The sequence below is a fragment of the Anastrepha ludens genome, chromosome 6, assembly GCF_028408465.1.
Source record: "Anastrepha ludens isolate Willacy chromosome 6, idAnaLude1.1, whole genome shotgun sequence".
NCBI classification, from domain to species: domain Eukaryota; kingdom Metazoa; phylum Arthropoda; class Insecta; order Diptera; family Tephritidae; genus Anastrepha; species Anastrepha ludens.
The window spans coordinates 96,132,973-96,152,778 of record NC_071502.1 but is presented as its reverse complement, the minus strand read 5'-3'; the positions used below and the strand labels follow the sequence as shown (position 1 = coordinate 96,152,778).

Below are 19,806 nucleotides of genomic sequence, written 5' to 3'. Positions count from 1 at the left end.
TAAACAAAAACGCAATCTCGCTTAGTCACTACATTTCTTAATGAACACTGAGTGCTGACAAACTGCTAATCTCGCGTGGGTATCACGAAAAAGAAAAGACATAGCAAGACGAAAAAGTGTTGCCAAACTTTTACAAGCTTTTCTTCAACTACTATCGCATTTGGCGCTCTCTACTCACTATCTCCTCGAACACACCGACAATCCACCATTGGCCCATTTTTTGTTTTGGATACGAAGAATTTTCGTGTTTCTCCACACTCGCTCTTCTTTCGTACTTCATAGATAATGGCATAATAGCACTGCCCCAGCAGCAGCAGCGATTAATGTTATATCGTAAATTCAACACTTTATATTCCGTAAATAAAATCGCAGTCTCTACTATGTTTTAGACTAAGACAACAACAATTACATACATATTTTCAACAAATTCTTGCTTTATAGACTGCACACTTTCCTGCACCTTCTACGCGTACTAATGAATGCTAACTTTTTGTTTGCCCGCCTTTTCGTCCTTTTGGCGCGGGTAGTTAATTTAAATTAGTCGTTAAAAATGCACTTAAAAGGGTGATTATGCGTTCGGGAATTAAAAGTAAGCCAAGAGGTTGAGAAATGTGTGGCAAAAGCAAGGCGCAACGAAATATGGTGTAAAAAGAATCAAGTTTGTATGGAAAATTCGTGAAAGCTTAAGAATAGGTTTTGGCATGGCTTAGCGCATTTAAATTTCCGATAATGCAAAATGGACTACAACAAAATCAACACAGAACCGTCAAACTTAGCCAACAACATGCATTTGGTTTGCCGTGAAGTAAAATTGATTATCAAATGATAAGAAACGTGAAATTTGTGAGAATCGTCCCGGAAGCATTTGCTAAATTTTGGTAAGAGTAGTGCTTTTAAATAGATTAACGCATATGCGAAGTGTTTTCCATTAACAGGTGTTATTTTGAATAGCCCACTATTTACGTAGATGTCACTTTTGAAGCTGTCATTTTTTGATATTTGACAAGTAGAAACTACGCCAATAATAAAAATGGAACGATAAACGCTTAAACAACGCATTGAAATTATTAAAATTCACTATAAAAATGGTGAAAATTTGACAGAGACGGTTCGTAAAACTCGAACATATTTGGGTCATCGTGAAGCACCTTGTCCAACCGCAATACAGAAATTGGTGAAAAAATTCGAGTTGTTGGGACAAGTTAGTGACGTGAAGAATAAAACCCGTGCACGTCGCTCAAAAACAGCCGAAAATATTGCTGTTGTAGCCGAAAGTGTTGAAGAAAACCCAGGTTTGTCCATTCCTCGTCGTTCTTTGGAATTAGACATTCCACAAGCGTCGTTACCCCTTATTTTGCATAAGGATTTGGGTCCAAAGGCTTATAAAGTCCAGTTAACACAAGAACTCATGCCGGCCGATCATCAACAACGTCGTGTCTTTGCTGATTGGGTCGTTGAAATGCATGAAAATGATCCGGAATTCCATCGGAAAACCATCTTGAGTGATGAGGCCCATTTCCACCTCGGTGGCTTCGTCAACAAGCTAAATTGGCGGATCTGGAGCTCAGAAAATCCAAGAGTTATGGGTGAAAAGTTTCTCTATCCTCAACGTGTGACTGTTTGGTGCGGTTTATGGTCTGGCGGAGTCATTGGACCTTACTTTTTCGAAAATGAAGCTGGAGCAACAGTTACGGTGAATGGATTGCGCTATCGAGAGATGATTAACGTTTTTTTATTGGATAACCCTTTAGATTGACACACAAAATTCCAAAAAAAAAAAATATTTACTTATACCCTTCGCGAAGACGTTTTGCTTCAAAATGCTATGTCTTCGGAGTATTTGAACTCAGGCGCTTTACTCGCAAGCGAGCTGCGAAGGTGTGAAAAAATGTTGCTTGTATGTTGCGTGGGTCTTTCAAGGCGTGAACTGAGTACTACTTTGCCGTGACATACATATGAAATTTCACGTATATTTCACGGCAATGTCGTTTTTATGGATATGTACAGCCATTTCACGTGAAATGCGAACTTAAAACAATGCTTTACAATTAATAAATTTTTTTGTATTTTGCTACTTACAGCCATTCTTTGAGAAAACCGATAAAGCTAAAGCCTATAATTAGGCGTAATTTCAATTTATGTAAAAATATGTTTTTCACGCGAACACATTTATGTTATGTTATGATGAAAGCCTCGTAATGTAATTCTAAACATTTCAAAAGTTTCAGCGCAATATAGAAAAATAATGAGAGAGTTTTACTTTTTGGTACCAAAAATTTCACAAAAATTTTTTAAACGATGCGCAATAAAATTCTTAGTAATATTTAAGTATTTAAAACTGTTAATATTTTAGTATTTAAGTGAACCAAATTCACTAAGTGTTTTGCTGCTTTCAGTCGCACTTTGAGAAAACTGCCAGAATTAAAGCATACATATGGGCGCTTACTCAGATTTCAAGAGACAAAATTGTATTAGCTTTTTGAATACGTTATTAAAAGTTTCAGCTGTTGAAAGTTTATGGCATGGAGTACACATTTTAAAAGTTCCAATCAAATATTGAGAAATTAAAAAATCAGTTCCAATTTTCGGTGCTAAAAATTAAGAACAAAAAAAAACCAAGTTAAATGGTGTAGAATATGGCTTTAGTACTAAGTGTAGAACATTAAAAAAAAATTTTTTTTCGCGCGTCCGCCTATTAAACTCTTCGCTAGAGCTTAAAGCTTGCACAACGAAGAAAGGAAGCTTATGTGGCAGTAAATTTGTTGACGTTCAATTTAAGGTGTGGCGTCAAAATTTCCATTGATAAATTCTTAGATAGATTCTTTCGAAATAACAATATTTCGAGTAAACTTTTAGCAAGTAATGAGCTTTCAAGTGTCAACAGGAGCTTTTGTTAGTATTAAGTGAAAAATGCCTTTCTTTAATTTTTTTCGCACTGTCACTTAAATAATATACATAACGCTTATCAAACTTCGTGAGGCTAGAGCTTAAAGCTTGCGACGCGAAATACTTAAGCTTATATGGTGGTAAATTTTTGACGTGCAATTAAAGGTTTGATGTCAAATATTTCTATTTATAAAGACAGCATTTATGCAGATACATTTTTTAAAAATAAAAATATTTGGAGCAAACTTTTAGAAAGCTTTCACTTCTCAGCGGGAGTTTTTATTTGAAGATGGATAGCTGAGTAGAATTTTAAGATATTTTTATGGGTGACTTGCAGTTTCCCCATTGACAACGAAACCGATCATGTAAAGCATTCATCTCGATATGAATGCATTTCTTTGGGGTTCTTTTATTTGGGTGCCAAGCAGAGCTTTCGTTTCAAGTTTAATACTAACTTTATTCCGATGATCGCCAGCTATTTCATTAATTAATTATTTTGAATTTTGTAACTTGAATTTTAGACGAGAACGGCGATGCCCGAAACCTTCTGGAACCAACCCGGGTTAAGATTGGTTCCATTTTAATAATTTATGTCCTCCATAAGGAACCAAGCTCGGTTCTCTAGGTCGCAGATTCTTAGATTTAGAGAATTTCCTGCCTCCCATATTAAATCCGTGATTTTGAAATTTGCGCTCTCAATTTCAGATTTGAGTTCAGCAACCATATAAGCTTCAAGAGGCAAGATACCAAAGAAATCTGTGAATTATAAGGCTAAATTATTTTACTCTTTTTCATACATTTCTTATTCCCATCTGTAAAAAGGCTAAATTTTTTTACTCTTTTTCATTCATTTCTTAGTCTCATCTCAACACTCTCCTGCCTTTTGTATGGCTCATAAATTCAATTCTATTTTCTACAAATCACAGTTCAGCTTGAAGCAATTAAAAATATGTTGTCTTTTACAAAATAATTACACGAATATTTCCAGGAAATCCTTCAGAATATTTCATATCTACATTTCCCACTCTCCTTCGCTCTCACTCACACCAATTTGTTCACGCGTATTTGTCTAAAAACAGTCTCAGCTACAAATAGGCAACGCTGCAGAAATTCTTACAGCTTTTCGCAGTCAGTTGAAGTACAGCAGTTTGCGGATGGCGTTTGCAACGAGACCTGCAAGATGTGGCTGCATGGAATCATAGTGACTAGTGTAGCAGGAGAAGAGGGTGGCTTAACTCGAGGAGAGTGACTTCAATTGCACAGTCTTCGAGAGCATTTCGTTTTAATGCTTTCAAAATTACAGCAACGTACGCACAAATGACTTGTCGAATGATCCATTAACAATGAGAGCCACGCCTCACAGCCAAATGAACACCCAACTAACACTAATCTACTAGGCAAGCGAGCCAGCCCATTTGAGTTAGAAGAAGCAGCGATGAGTACCAAACTCATTTCATGCTTCACATTAGCATGGCATGGTAATAAATATGTATGCATATAAGTATATAGTATGTATGTTTAACTGGGTAAGTGATATTGCACGAATGCCTGCGGGTGAGTGTGTGTGTTTGAGCGTTCCACTCGTGCTTCGCGGCAAATTACAACTTGTCAACTCAATCAAGCGCGCCTTTATGCATCAATTTCCGTCACTTGTGCTTGTAGTACGTACCTACAACAGGCAATAATACACAACAATAATAACAACAACAAAATACTAACACAACATACTCACAATAAACGCCGCAACAACAATGAAAAAGAAATCAAAAAACATTGCAAATGGCTGGTGGGTGGAAAAGCAGCTGCCTACTCGTGGCAACGTCATCCTTTGAAGTAGGTGGTGAAATCCAAGACATATAGCCCTTCACTCACAAGGTAGTTAGCTGCAGGCGCTCAGCAACCATACACACAGACACATGGTTCGCTCCTTCCGCTCCATGCCTTCGTTACTTCTATGGCCACGTCAAAATAATACGCACATAATCAAGTAATATTAAATTTTTCGCTCACGCTTTGCTAATAATGTTTGACAAGGATTTGCCTTCAAATACTTGTACGCGTGTAAGGGAGCTGTTCTCGTGAAAGGCTGCCGAACAGTGAGCGATGTTGTTTACATAGCAAACCCTTATCTCACACCTGCCTGTAAGGCATTCTATGCTTGCTAAGCTTTTCTCATTCAGGTATACACTGGGACTATCCTTTTTGCCACCTGTCCACATGTAGCTTCCAGTTCTCTGGCATTAACTTATTTTTTCTGCGTGAGTGTCAATAAAACATTACGGGAATGATTGCAATACTTCACCGCATTTTGCTAGCGCTAAACGTGTAGAGTTTGGAGAGTTATGGAGAAAATAAATTTGGCTTTTTAAGTTTAAAATAATGAAAGAAATATGGTAAAACATATGTAAATCATATTTTTCGGGGTTTCTGCGAATTAATGCATTTCCGAGCTTTCAAATAGCTTTCGCTTACCATGCAGCTTTCGAGCGAGTGGATATAAAAGCTTTCACTAATGAAATATTTGAAAGTTAAGTTACTCATAGCTTTGTTTGAGATTATTTTGGCTTTAATTAATGGACTTATGAGCTTTTATATAGCAAATAAAAATATGTTGTCTGTTCACTAGAGTAGAACTTTCAAAACAGTATACATAAAAGCTACTTTTTACCAAAAAATTGCTTAGGTGGTGAAAATATTGAGTAAGGTGGTCAAAAGAGGGGAGATATAGAGATAGAGGTAAGGTAGAAATGGTGACAGAAGTGGGATAGGTGTAGATAGATATAGAAAAAGAAGTGGAGATATAGAGATAGGGATAGATATTGAGATATGAAGATCGAGATGGAGATGGAGAAAGAGATGGAGATGGAGAAAGAGATGGAGATAGAGAACAGGGATAAAAATATTGATGGAGAAAAAGAAATATTTCTACTGAAACTAAACATAGATAGGGATAAAGATAGAATTGGGGTGGAGGTGGGGATAGAGATTGGAACAGGTTTCGAGCTAAAGATAGAGAGAGCGATATAAATAGAGAAGGAGATAGACAACTGCTGACCGGGTCACCGATGTTTCAAAGAGCATCTACACCGTCTTAATTTGTAAAACGACCTTTTTCCGGTCCGCCCAGACGAACGCCGTGCGGAGTTGTCTGTCTCGCATCGGACGCGTTCCCAGGCGTGGCGAATAGAGGAATAATGCTCAGCAGATATGTAGAGTAGGTGGGAAATACAAACCCTACTCGCAGACCGAAACAGACAAACACCTGCTTGAAGGAGTATTTCAATCAAGCAAAATGTGTAAGCACTTATCCTCGATATCCCATTAGCGATTGTCTTACAGTAAGCGCGTCAGCGTCTGACTCAGAATGAGCGGCTGTATATGCATGGGATTGGGCAACAGTACAAAAATCCAGATGCGACGGACCCATTATGGGCATCTCCCTGGTCAGCGTCGGTTTCGCATATAAGAGGCGGCTGTATTCTATGATGAGGGATAATAACGAATAATGTTTTGGAAATGATGATCTCGGGCTGACAACTGGGGTATTCGGCTGGCTACCTTACTAAGCGAACATCTCGTTGAAACTGCTGCTCAGCAATGCCTGATAAAACTCTTACAGCGCCACAGGATACGTTCGACAACCAGCGCCACTAATTTGGACGTGCAGGTTCGTTGGACTTTATGCCGATTTGCACCAGCCAGGCTCTGAAAGCGCGTACTCATAAGGTACAGCATCAACCCTATCGGGACCTCCCTCAATAAAAAAAAACAACGGGAGTTGGAGCGGAGAGGGTGTTATCAGCAACCCACTTACAGCGATAGAGATAGAGTTAAAGATGCAGATGGGTAAGAAGAAAAAAAATTAAAGGTCCGGGTGGTTCTAGTTATACAGACCGGCTGAAGAGGTAACCAACTGTAGTGGTAACATAGAGAAATTACTGCCTCTACTTAATTGGAACAACTGAAGAAATACTCTATTTTTTATTCACGTCTACAATTCGCGTAGGTTGCCAGTTTAAGCAAATAAAAAATAGACTGACTTTCATGTTTGATTCTTGCAATGTTCACAAAGCACAAAATTTCCGGTATTTAATAGTCGCAAATCTAAATCAAATGCATTCAAAAATACTTTTCGGCAAATGAAGCAACACTTTGTGCGCTGAGTAATTTATTTATACCACTTGACGCCTATTTAACATTCAAATAACTAAGTAAGAATGATGCACTCAACTCAATCTCGGCGCAAATAAACAACACTCAAAGCGCACTGAGTAGTCTTACATATACACACGCACACGAAAACTGTGGAAAGCAGTGTATGTCGGTAGCCTGTTTTGTGCTTGAAAATATTTGCATTTAACTGCATTTTGCAAAGCCAATATTTACTAGGCCAGTGTAAACTACGTACGAGTAACTCAAAGCGGCTCAAGTTCTTGTTCGGTTTGTTGTTGCTGTTGATATTTTTTTCATTCTAAGTTTCAAAAACATTGTAACAATATTACCATTGTGTGGGCGTGCAGGCGCCTGTAAATAGGCAGTACTTGTAAGGCAAGTTTGTTTGCTGGTAAGTTGTTGTTTCTCTACTTGTCTTTTTTATTTTATTTTTTTTGTGCCTTTTGCTTTCACACGTTTGTATTTCACTTGTTTTCTGCGTTTTTTTGGTCCTTGTTGTTATTGTTTGTTGAATGTAATTAAAATTGCAGCAAACGGCTAATATTTCCGACTTACTTGCCATACAGCCAAACGCACGCTGGGGTATATGGGGTGAATAAAGAGTGGCAAGTGTGTGTGAGCAAGCAATACGTATTGTGGATATGCATGTGTGCATATGTTGCTCTGCATGCCACATCCGGTCGCAAGTAGTTGCGCGCAGCAAGGCAAGCAGTCAAGCTGCATAATTCTACATATACACACACATACACATATACGTATGTAAATGGGTACAAATTCAAGTGGCTCACGTAGAAAAGGTGTTGCAATCACATACATGTACACATGTTTATGCAAGTGTATACGTGTGCGTCTGCCTCACAGCGAGGGTTGGCATAATTTAAAACAATAGCTACATTGGCTTAGCGGTTGCATGAAGTACCCACTCGTGGAAGGTAGCTGTGAATAAGTGAACACACATATGCGTATGTAAGTAACATACACATACATGCGCATACTTTATTTCACTTTTTCTGGTTTTATTTGCCCTCATTGCTGGCGCGCAAAGGAAGTAAGAAGAAAAGCTGCAAGTGTGCGGCAAGAAAAAGTCGCGTGTCAAGCGGTACTTTATTAGCAAAGCTACATTTTCGCGCTTCACTGAATCTCTGACTGGCTGGCTGGCTGGCTTGCTGACTGCCACCTGCTACAAGCTAGACAGCTGTGCTAGTCGTTTGCGCGTCGGCATACATCTAGGCGCACAAGCATACGTAAGGTCATATGCAAATAAATACACACACATTCATGCCACCTACCTAGGTGTGTGCTAGCTGTCACGCGCATAAAAGCCAAATTTCGTTTTGTTGCCGTCCTTATATCCATTGTTGGCTTGGCGAAAAATGTGAGGTTAATTTCATTAAAATTGTGAGCGCCCAACAGCAATGGTATAAAAGGGAAAACGAAAACTTGGCAGCGGCGGCGGCTGCGTCACACCTTCACATTTGTAGCTGTTTTAACTGCTTTTATACGCGCGTACTTTGACTAGCCTTGCTGCCACATGCACACACTTGACTACCGTACTGCTTTTACGAGCTAGCGCATACCACCTTACCACTTTGGACGCTTGTTGTTATCTTAATAAGATTTGTGTGCACATGTATGTGTGATCTCATTTAGATTATGTATGTTTATTTCTTTTTCTTTTGAGCTTGCTTTTGTTTCTCTTTTATGTAATACTTGACTTATTTTTAATTGGTAAATTAGCATTCCTTGCACTTTTAAATGTGCACAAACGGGTTGTTAGGGAAAGAGTCAACAGTTGGGCATGTATGGTACATATGTGCCAATATTAATGCGCGTTAAGAGATATATTCTATTAGGCACATAAATTATGATAGCTATGAAGCTAGGAATAGCAAAATGCACTGGCAGTGAGTTTAGGGTATTTATTGCCTTGAAGAACAATTTTGTGAGGATTTAAATTTTGTGGACTGTATGTGGAACATAATTTCAAGTGGATATTAGTAATGATTTTAAGGTGATAACATATATTAATGTGGTCAATTGTAAACCTGCACATTATTTTGTTGTGGAACGCATGTGGATTGTATGTAGAACATATTTTGAAGTAGATATTAGTAATGATTTTGAGGTAATTATATATATTAATGAAGCAAATAAAAAATCTGTATATTTTTTGTTGTGGAATGCATGTGGAACTTAATTTTTAATTTAGTTTATATTAAAATACTATACAAAATTACTATAAAAACAATTTTAAAAATTATTAATTCATTTGGTATGGAACGTATGTCGAGATTTAGTCAAATATTATGAAAAGAAGTTAAAATGTAATGTGTTGCTTTCACTGCATTATTTTCTCTCGAAATCTAAGTGCTAGCCGAGCAAGTAAACATTTTTTGCTTGAAACTGTCATATAATTTACAACTTGAATATATTAAGAAGACTATGACAAAATTCTGAGTATATTTTTGTCATGAAAAAGCTACTCACAAAAACAATTAGCCGTTCGGAATCGGCTTAAACCCTCCATATGTTGAAAAACATCACCACAAAACAGAGGAAGAGCTCGGTCAAATACCTAACAGAAGTGTTCTAGTCAATTATTTATTTATTTTAATATATGTTAAGAATAGGATATTAAGAATAAATAAAGCTACTTGGCTTTTCGGCACAGAAATATGTGTTTGTTTGTCTGTCGGCCTGTTTGTCTTAGTTCCTGATTTCTTGAAACATTTGTAGCGTTAATCAAAAATTTCAACAAAAGAACGAAGTCAGCTTACAATTTATCTAATATTTTATCTTGTGCATGTAATATTATTTAGGAAATATTTTTTTTATGCAGCAACTTACTTACTAATGATTTTTAAGCACGGAATAAATGATGAATTAGTCAATTGTAAATTAATATTCAAGCTAATGAATTAATTTTCGATTAAATATTAAAAGAAAACCTTTTCCGTTGTGGAATCTGTGTGGAACACACATGTGCAGCAGTAATGAGAGGTGAATTTCCAGTTTTAGGCTAAGATGTACATAAAATGAGGTTCCTTTTTGTAGAACCTATTTGGAACATGAGTGTGGAACATGAATTAATAGTGATTTTTTCGTGCATATGGTAAAATATAAATAAATCTGAGAGTTTAATTGTACAATCTATGTGGAACGTATGTGGACTCTATCCACAGTTCACTTCAAATTAGTGAGTTTTGCCAATACTGTTGCAAACATGGATAGTTTGCTTATTGTTACATAAATTTTCATGTAAAATGTCAGCATTTGGTGGCGTTTTGTGCATTATTTCTCTAATGGCGCTTCAAAATTTATTGAACACATACACTTTTCGATATCTATAGCAATATACTGTTAACTTACGGTTTATTAAGTTTTAAAATACTTTATCGTAGCGGAAACATACCTGGAAATAAAAGATTAAATAACATTAATTAGAAATTGTTTGGAAAACATATAACTTGGTATTACAATTAATAAAAGATATACGTAAATCAATACTTAAATTTATCGTCTGCAAACCAGTCACCTTACAATGAGTAATTTTGGTTTTTCATCCTTAAACGCTTCCTCTTCCTTACACAAAAAATATATGATTTTAATTGCAGTACTACGACACCCTTATGCTTTTGCATTTTGACTCAATTTCACTCAAACACTGAACTCAATCACTTAATCACTCTGCGTGAAAAGCACAAAAGGTAAATGATGAAAGAGGCATTGAACAAGATTGGCTGGCTAATTTGAATAGAATTTCCGCGTTAGCTTAAGTTGCGTTTGAAACTAAGGCCTTTCTGCGCGCATTTTTAACAGCATAGAAATCCCAAATGCCCCATCCACTCAATTACTCTTCTTGCTCAGCTACGCCCTATTCGTTCTGGAAGACTTCTGTTTTTTCTTCTTGTTTTTTGGATTCCTTACTCACGTTTTTTTACATTTGCCTGGTAGCGAGTCATCAATTGCAGCAGTGGTAGCGGCAAACGCGTCGGTTTAATTAAAATCCAAAGTCATTTGCATGCCACTCCGGCGACCACAGCATCAAGAAGGGGTTCCAGAGAAATGCAGGCACTTGAGCTACTCACTTACCGCCTTTACTTCACACACGGGTTTTCTACTTTGGGTATTGAAATGTGAAATTGGCAGTCAAAGCGCGGAAATGCAAAAAAAAACAAAAAAAAAGAAACAAATCGAGAACAAGTTGCTACTATCAATTGGGCCGAAGGCAAGGAAAAGGAAGCAGTGGCTTCTAGTTGAAGAGATTGTGGCGCCAGCGCTCTGCTACAACATAATTTATGCCAATATTTTCATTTCTAAGGCAGCGCAGAACGCCTACAAAGCTTCTCATCAACTCCTCCGCGTAAATATGGCAAACGCATTGTGCCAACGCCACAAGAGAATATGTAGAGTAATAAATTGTGGAACGTGCAGGGGGTGTGAGTAGAAGTTGGCATAGAAATTGAAAAATTGCAATTCCACTCAGTTGGCGTACTCGCAATTACGATACGGAGAAGAAGTTGCAGTAGAATAAAGGCGAACTTAAGAAAGTAGAGTAGAAGTGTACGAGAGTGGGGCAAGAAGATCGTTGTGGTGGCGAAGTCTGTGTTGGAGCGGCCTGTTAAATGTCGAATCAAGCGGCACTGACTGGCGAAAGCCTTGCGGAAGTCTTAGTCTCAAAGGATTTTTGCTTCCTTCCTTAGTGTGGCAGCAACTGCTGTGGCTTTGAAGTGTAAATCATTGTGGTGCTGCGCTGAAAAGTATGCGACGAAGTGAAGTGTCAAGTAACGCAAGCGGGAGGTGGTGCAAAAGTGTTTAAAAAATGACGCCCATGCCGCACCACTGCATATTGCCACACTACCGCCATAACTACGACAGCTGGCAGGCTTTTGCGTACTAACTGTTATTACATACAGCTGACAATTTCCTAATAGCAACAAAGGACAAACTTAATTGGAATTCAATGCGGTGCTTCAAGTGAAGCATTTTAAATTTTTCCCAACAAGGCGTTGGAAAAGTCGGAGGAGAAGAAAAATGCATACATTTACACTTTAGTAGGTAGGTAGGTAGTCATTTATTGGTGACTGGGTAACGCTGTTGGCGAAAGCGAAAACTTGCGCTTTATCTTTGTTGTCCGGATAAGCGTGCTGGGATCAAATAATTTAATTGTAATGGAAATTTATGTGAGTTTTTTACGATTGGAATAATATAAAGTAAAACTACCGAAATAGGATGGTCCGCTCCAAAGATAGGAAAATAACATAAAGGCGATTGCATTTGTTTTCAGTCGAAGTGGAAATTTTGAGAACTTCTTAAAGCAGACATCATAGAGATACATTAAATTTTATTTTTGTGCAAATGCCTTTTAAGGTAACTGATAATGTTCTGTTTTGCGCAATAGAAAGAGAATATATATATAATATATATACATATAATTGGCGCGTACACTTCTGTTAGGTGTTTGGCCGAGCTCCTCCTCCTATTTGTGGTGTGCGTCTTGATTTTGTTTCACAAATGGAGGGGCCTACAGTTTCAAGCCGACTCCGAATGGCAGATATTTTTATGAGGAGCTTTTTCATGACAGAAATACACTCGGAGGTTTGCCATTGCCTGCCGAGGGGCGAACGCTATTAGAAAAATGTTTTTATTAATTTTGCTTTCACCGAGATTCGAACCTACGACCTCTCTGTGAATTCCGAATGGTAATCACGCAGTATTGGTTTACGTTATTCAATTAAAGTGCTGTGGAACTTATGTGGAATGTAAGTGGATGGTATGTGGAACTTAATTTTTTCATTAATTTTACTCGAACAATGCGAAAAAATACTTTAATAAATTTTTTTTACAAAAAATACTTTCAAATAACAGCATGCATCATCTCTCTGCATTCATGCAAACGTGAAAAATGCTTCCACTCGCCCATTAATATGCCTGCCATCGAACAATCAATAAAAACTAATGAAAAATTCCTTAACTAAGTACGGCATATCTACATTTAATATTTGCGTAAAACCATACAATGAAACGTGCAACTGCTTGAGGCAGCCAAGCAAAAAACTTGAAGCCACCCATTTTTTCGTGGAAGTCTACCGTAATGATGAGGTGGCTGCCGTTAAATGGCTCAAGGAAGTACGGAGAGTAAGAAAAAATAATAACTGGCGGCTGTGGTTGCGTTGACAGCATTGTAAATGCTGTAAAGTTCTCTTTAGCTGCCTTAAGCTCACCAAACACCAGAGCCTTACCGCTATTTAGTGTACGTGCATGTACCTATGTGTGTGTGCGAAACGCTGATGGCTTTGGAAGTTGTTGTGCTCGAAGTCAATTGCTCTTGAAATTCCGCAGCCACCAAAAAGTATGCGCAGCAATAAATTCCACAAACGATACCATGACGAAAGTAAAAAAAATGAAAACAAAAACAAAAGGAATGTCGATAAGAAAAAAGAAATATAAAGAAAAAATGAACTGTCGAAGATCGAAAGACAAACGGGCGAACATGCTGCCAGTACGCGGCTTCCCACTGCCGCCGTGTCAGTCTACATGCCGAGTCAAGTGTTTTTGTTGGGCAGAATAAACTGCAAAGAATCTCTCTTGTGTAAATAAATATTCATTACCCTCGAATGAGGAGCGCAACCAAAGGACATTAAACGAAGTGAGTAAGTGTGTGTGTGTCTGTGTGGCAAGGAAAGGGATATTCAGTATCTGTTGAACCCTGAACTCAATCGTCAATGAATAAATTTTCAACCGCTAACCAAGCAGGCTAACTATGGCAGCTCCTCCACAGCGAACGGGATAACTGAAAACAACAAGAATTAAATAAGGGTTTCGAAAAAAAAACATCACAAATAGAAGACCAAAATGAAAAAGAAACTACGCGTCCATTATACTTATCATGAATGGCAATCATAAAGTTGTCGCTTTTCTCCATGCCCCAAGCAGTGTAGCGAACCCGAGATCGCGCCAGGATGCCTGTGGCGATGGCATTGCACATCATGTTGTTGTTGTTCGTCGCGCTGCGGCTGGTCAAGAAGCGTGAAAGTAGGTGGGTATCGAGTCGAGTGCTAAAGGAATTTGCCGCCAAAAACATTTGGAAATTAATGATGCAGGCGGCAAAAACAAAAACGATAAAGACAACAGAAAACAGAAACAAAAGCAGTTGGAACGCAAGAATGAATAGCAGAAGTTGGAGTGCTTGTGCGGTATATGGACTTACCAGCAAGTATATTTGGGGGCAGTAGCATTACTTTTATTGATGCTGGAAATTTCACTCAAAAAAGCAACTCGTGGCTGCAGCGCTTTTCACGCGTCCCAACTTTCACGTTTCCGGTGTGTGGCCTGACTGAAGGGAAAAGTTGAGAAAATGGCGATTTCAGCTATGCGGCATTGCAGAGTAGTAGATCAATAAAAGTAAATGCACGTCTACAGATTGCCCACTGTTTTGTGTGTTGAGCGTATGGCTGACTTTTGCTTTTACTGCCGGTCTACATTTATACTGTGATTTATTTTTTGAATATTTTGCACTGTTTTAGATACTTATTTACTATATTTTTTCCACTTATCTGCTTGGTTATTTATCTACTCTTGTTTATTGTTTTTGTGTGCCATGTTTCGAATTGTAGAACCGAAACTTTTCCAGAGACTGAAATGAAATTTATAACCATATGGGTGTTTGTTGCGACTAACTCGTACTGCGTTAAGGGGTTATACGCAGTTATGACTTTCAAAAAAATCGATTTTTTTATTGCATTTTTGTAATGTACATATATTCAAAAGTATACGCACGAAATTTGAAGTAGATCTAAGCAACACTTTCGGAGTTATACCTAAATATTTAGAGATGCCTCGGCACGTTTTAAGGTAGGTATTGAAACTTTAAACGTGTTTTTTTTCAAAACGGCATTTTTCAAGTCGGTGTACACGATATCTCGAAAACGGCTTGTTTGATCGGTCAACCGTTTTAACTCGATCTTTAAAGATACATTTTCTAGTAATTAATCGTTCCTTTTGTAAATCTGATACTTATTTTCCATTTTATAATCAATTTGCGACCAAATTTTAACGTAAAAATCGAAATCATTTCTTTTAAAAGCTGACATTTTGTGAAAACTCACTATTTTGATTAGCCGAACGATTAATTACCAGATAATCTAATATATTAACAAAATTTGTTTGGTTTTTTGATTTCAGATAATCCAATCCTGAGTTACGATGTACACTGTAAATCGTCTTTTTTTAAAGGAGGTTCCAGAAATCGCCTGCAGCGCGCTCTATAATCAACATTTTCATAAATAAAAAATTTTGTTACGTTCTTGAAAGATGCTTTTATAACCGCCAAAAATTTTCAAATTAAAATATTCTGAAGTTTCTTCAGGATAAATCCTTGACAAACCGTCTTTTATTTGCTTCATAACTGCGTATAACCCCTTAAGGATGTATGAAATTCGAGTTTTCTTTTTGTTTCTTGCTCGCCTTTTCTATTATGTACGTAAATTATTTATAAATGGCAGCTTAATGGAACAGAAATGGAAAATTGCGTCAAATTGCTTTTATCATTCCATTCAATTTGGCAGAAGTAAAGGCAATAAGAGAATATAATTGTAAATATAGCATTACTTTTCAAAAATATAAATTTAAAACTTTGAGAATTTGCGATGCATGTGGATTATGACTGAAATGTCATTGCAATTAAAAACGGTGCAGAATAGTGTTGCGAGATTAATCTGTTGTGAAAAATACTAAAATATGAGGTGTGGAACATATGTGGATTGCATGTGGAACTCAAGTTTATTTGGCATATTTTTGTGTATTTGTCATATATTATGCAAAAAACAATCTTGCAAATTTTTCTTAGTCGACACGTATATGTGGAGTGTACTCAAACACTTATTCAGCATGCACATTTTAAAAGATTTTGCAAGCGGCATTCCTTAAAATTATATTTCAATAGATGCAACTGTATTCATGTCTTTAATTTTTAACAAACAAATATTTAACTGAATGTTTTCCTCTGTCTAAGAATGCGAGCGAGTCCCATGTGAAAGTGCAAAAAAAGTCTGCTGCCATGCTGTCGCCACCGCAAGCATTTACTTTCTTTTCCTATTCAATAAAGACACAAAGAAGAAAGCGTTTTCAAATGTGTATTTTGGCTGGCATTTCATGCCACATCATGTGGTGACTGCCTAATCAAACATCTACACGCTGCAGTTTGCCAGCAGCTTTTTTACAATTTGGTCTCCCTCTGCTGTTAGCTTATCCCGTCGCAGCTACGAACGACTACGACGCCGCCACATGCGCATACATTTTTCATGTACTGTCAAATAAATTTTTTCAACGACTAGACAGCGAATTCGTGCTCACTGAATGGTTGGTTGGTTGGTGAATAGCTGACTGTTTGTTTGCTAGTTTGTTTCGCTGCTACTCTACTTTGGCAGCGATGCCAGCATTTATAGGTATAGACGCGTCAAAACGTCGCCAACTTCAAGCCCGTATGCGTACAAATCCTGATTTTTTTGTTCCTACAGCAAAATCCTTGCCTCGGAAATCATTATCGGTAGGGTGCTGTTGCTATTGCTGCTGCGGCAGAACTTGTTTGCTACAGCTTGTCGAATAAAAGTCTAGTCATCGCCCGAATGAACTTCAATTTCAATGAGTGTGTTTAGTTGGACAGGGTCTAAGGATTGCACTATGCTGTATATGTCATATAAGTTTGCACCGTTATTTCTTGTTAGGTGAGGGGTATAAAGAAATTGCCAAATTTTTGCTAACCGAAACGTGGTTTGCATTTGTAATGCGTTGTTTGCAGTCATTGTCCCATTGTTACTTATTTCGTTATAAGTACACGTATTTGAGATGGTCTGCAAGGCTTCAAATGAATCAACACTCACACTATCTGACAATCACTAATACAGTCAACAGAAACAGTATAGACTTCATCTGACAAAATAGGGTATTGTTAAGTCTTTATTTATTGAAAATTGTACACGAAATGTACACGCGTTAGTGATAATTTAGATCTTAATGCATGAGCGTAATATATACCTATATACGCGTTCCATTTTGATTAACGGGCATGCCGGTATAAATAAATGACTTCTAAGCTATTTTAAATAAAACAGTATAATTTGTATATATACTGTATGAAACTGTTACCATTTGACTCAAATATGTAATATTTTACTACATATCTCTTGTCTGCTTGTAAAAACCCTAATAAAACTAAAGAGCTAAAAAAACCTATTACGTGTTATGAATTATAGGTAAGTTTTCAGTTAAATTAAAATTAAGATATGTAAGATAATTTTTATCATATTTATATTAGTTGGAAACGTGAAGTAATAATACAATTATTCTTATTCTGGTTAATATAGTAAATTTGAAGAATATGGATTGTGTGTGGAACGTGAATAACACTTTTAATTTTTAATGAAATAATCTTTTATTCTGGTGAATATATCATATTTCAAGAATGTGGATTGTATGTGGATCGCATGTGGAACGTGAATGATATAATAAATTTTTTTCTTTCCTTAAGATTTCCTTAACAAATCTTATTCTTGTTAGTATAATATATTTCAAGAATGTGAAGCTTATGTGGATTGCATTTGGTGCATGAATAATACTATTAATTTTTAATGAAATAATCTTTTCATTCTGGTGAATATATTATATTTCAAGAATGTGGATTGTATGTGGATCGCATGTGGAACGTGAATAATATTATACATTTTCCCTTAACAAATCTTCTTATTCTTGTTAATATAATATATTACAAGCATGTGGAATTTATGTGGATCGCATGAAGTGTGAATAGTACTATTAATTTTAAATGAAAAATGTTTCAAACCGAAATTCAGTTACTTATATGAAACGTGCAAAATTTCAAATACAATATTTTTATGAGGCAGAAGTTTCTACCTGTATATACTTAAAATAAATTTTGGATGTAGGATTTTAGTTCTGCCTTTTTCGTAAGCTATCCCACCACTTTAGAAGAAAACTTTCTACCGTGGATCCTGTCTCATCAAAATTGATAAGTTAATAACATATCCGCTAACTTTCTCACAAATGTTATTTTCAGTATATCATTAATTTATTTTGCATTCCTTTAGGAAAAAAAAATATCGTACATGTGCATGAATTTTAATTCCGAAAAATCATCTCTTAGCCACGTTGCTACCGCCGCAATATGCAGCTTCTTAAGTTTTTGAAATAAGTCCTTCAATATTGTGTTTACCGCCCCGTTTCTCCCATTTCTTTGTACTCGTATTACATTTTTCGCTGTCATTTTGTTTACAAAGATTTTTGGAGATTTCTTTTTTTTTTGTTAAGCTCTTGTTATTAGATTTTTTAGCGCAAGCAAATGAAGCTACTCGAAGTAAGGGAAGTTCTAAGAGTATATCAGTATAGCTGTGAGCGGCGTGAGCAGCCATATATGGTATGAATATGCAGAGAAATGCGCAATTTATCAAAAATTTGTTACGCTTTTCCGCTGTAATGGCAGACACTTGCGCCCGCACACAAATGAACGAACATGAATAAATTACATCGTACATATGTTTGCGTCTATACAAACATGCAGCGGGGAATGCTAATAAAGCCAAATTTATTGAACCTAGTAATGGCCTAAGTGAACTTGTGTCAAAGTTTTGTAAAAGTTTATTCGCGAAATTAAAATATAAGTTTGAGAAGTGGAAAGTGGCTAATCGGATGAAGTGGGCTCAAAAACTTTTTACTTACAATATTTTCGCCAAAATTGAGACACTTTATACCAATGTTATTAATCTTCAAAATTACTTTCGTGGGCTTTGCGAAGAGCTTGAATGGTGAGAACTGAATAATGCGTGTTAAATTAATGTAATAATATTATTTATCTAAAATAATGTCGGAAAAGATTTTAAAATCGAATATTATTTATGTACAGTAAGATGAGTTTGCTTCAGGAAAGCTAGAAGATAACGAATCAGTTAGATTTTGTTATTGAAGTGGCAATGAGCTTCACAGCTTAGTTTTAAATTTTAGTTGACAATGAAATTTTTGTAATTAATTGATTGGTTTTGAAATCGATTAGATTTTAATGGGTTACATGGGTTTCGTCGGGTAAAAAAGGCCTATTTTCAATATTTTTTTTTCTATGTAAAAAATTATTTATTTAATTCAAACTTTTTTCTGTCTTATAGATACATATTTAAAGAATAATTTCTGAAATTTTCAAAAAAAAAAAAAATTAAAACTCCTCCATTGTGACGTCATTTCCGATGACCCCTCGAAAAAAAGGCGCGTCCGCGTTGTCAGCATAACTCCTGACAAACTCATCAAAACTGAAAAAACAAAAATAAGTGCTTTAGTTAAGACCATAAACTCGTGCTTGAACGAAGGAAAGAAAAAAAAGTAAAAATTGGAGTTTTGGCAGGCATTTTTCTAAAAAAATGAAAATTTCGGTCAAGTTTGCTTGACATTTTGTTTTTCTTAAATAGTTGTAATTGAAAAAAAGAACAAAATCCTTTGTTCAAGCATGAGTAAATTGTATTTCGAACACCTGTGTAAAGTTTCATCAAGATCGGTTGAATAGTTTTCGAGAACATTTGACAACCGACTTTGAAAACACAGTTCCGAGAAAAACGCGTTTAAAGTTTTGAGTAACAATAAAAGTGGCTTGGAGCGCACACCTTCCAAAGGCTGTATCTCCGAATTTATTATTCGGATCGACTTGAAAATTTAGGATACTATTCCTGAGATGTTGTAGAAATTAAT

General features: G+C 36.5%; 1 protein-coding gene across 1 annotated transcript in view; it reads right to left on the bottom strand.

Moving 5' to 3' along the window:
• The window catches only part of LOC128868435 (ice-structuring glycoprotein-like), a 215,919-nt gene extending 205,443 nt beyond the window's left edge, over positions 1 to 10,476 (bottom strand). The window contains exon 1 of the mRNA XM_054110522.1: positions 10,429 to 10,476. The gene's annotated coding sequence lies outside the window, so the exon portion shown is untranslated. The remainder of the gene's footprint in view (positions 1 to 10,428) is intronic.
• Positions 10,477 to 19,806: the final 9,330 nt, after the last annotated feature.